Source organism: Austrofundulus limnaeus, unplaced genomic scaffold (genome assembly GCF_001266775.1).
Source record: "Austrofundulus limnaeus strain Quisiro unplaced genomic scaffold, Austrofundulus_limnaeus-1.0 Scaffold251, whole genome shotgun sequence".
NCBI classification, from domain to species: Eukaryota; Metazoa; Chordata; class Actinopteri; order Cyprinodontiformes; family Rivulidae; genus Austrofundulus; species Austrofundulus limnaeus.
The window spans coordinates 463,940-465,503 of NW_013952653.1; positions in this window are offsets into that span (position 1 = coordinate 463,940).

Below are 1,564 nucleotides of genomic sequence, written 5' to 3' on the forward strand. Positions count from 1 at the left end.
CAACTGATGACTGACAAGTAAAACTGAAAACTTTTTTTCTGATAACTGATGACTGACAAGTGAAACTGAAAACTTTTTTTCTGACAACTGATGACTGACAAGTAAAACTGAAAACTTTTTTTCTGACAACTGATGACTGACAAGTAAAACTGAGGATGTCCTAAAATGTACACCGTAGGTGTGGCTCCTGATAGTGAATGTTGGGTTGTGAGTGTAACTTTATCTATAGATGTAAAACTGTTCATTTCTTCCTAGTTTATGGTGTGGGACCAATAAGTATATTTAAAAAGATCCTCCAGCTCACTGTGTTTTAGCACCACATACAGCAGCTCTGCAGCAGGTAGGTGGATCTGGAAACACAAGAGTCCTGAACACATCACACCAGCTTCCAACCAGTAATCATAGTGTGCTTATTTTTAAAAGTCTCCAAAGTCACTTCTGCTGTAGAACAAAAAGGCGGCAGACAGGAAATGTGTTCAAGTGGCCTCTCAGCAGGAAGCACAAGAAAAACAAAGCCACTTCTGTTCAAGGTGAAAATCTGTCTGTCCTTTAGAACCTAAAGTCAAACTTACAAAACAAGTTTATGCCTAAAAAATGAAAGATTTTTTACCTGGATTACTGAGATGCATCAGGACAAAGATTTTCTTTGTGTCAGTTTTATGTAATATATAAGTTATTATCGTTAATGCGATGTCACATTCTTCTAATGATTATTTTATAAAACCATAAGCAGCTCAAAATAAACAGAAAAATTACATTTGCATAACGATGTCCTGCATTTTTTAAAATAAAAACTTGAGTTTTGAGGGCAGCATTCACTAACGATGGAAAAAAAAAGTCATCTTCTTCATCTTTGATTCTGACCATTCAGTTTTTATCTGTCTCCAGTGAGTCCTTCAGGTCTAGGCTGGTGGAACATTAGATCACTAGAAAACTCATTCAGAAGTGGGCTTTTATGCGTTTCCCTGAGATTTTCCATTAATCTGAGAATGCTTCAAAATTAGCACTTAGATCATGTGGCGTTAAAACTCTCCATTAAATTCAAGTAAGAAAATAATGAGGCTGCATATGCATCCTTTCACATGTGTACGCAGGAATGTAGTTTTTAATAGTCTACTAAAGCAGCAGAGAAAAAATACATTAATCCATCCTAATAGCAAATGCTGGACTTCATTTTTGGATCGACTGCTGTTTTATTAACTGTGGACTTGTCCACACACATCTGCTCAAGTTGGTTCTAAAAAGAGGATAAACCTCCATCGATGATGTGTGCTAAAGGCTGAATGGTGGGGTGTAAATGGTATCACCAGGTTCTCTGTCTGGAGGCAAAACAGTCTACGTGGATTCAGGGCAGACAAACTGTACTAGCCTCATCGTACTATCAAAGTCTTCTGTGGACAAGATCAAACACAGAGTTGTATCTTAAATATGGTAATGAAATGCAAAAATAATGCGCAAACTCTTTGAGGTGCTGGATAATAGGACATCCTCTTCTGTGTGTGAGTAAATGTTTGACACATGCGTATATTGTATTTGTATATACAGTATGTACTGTATATATATA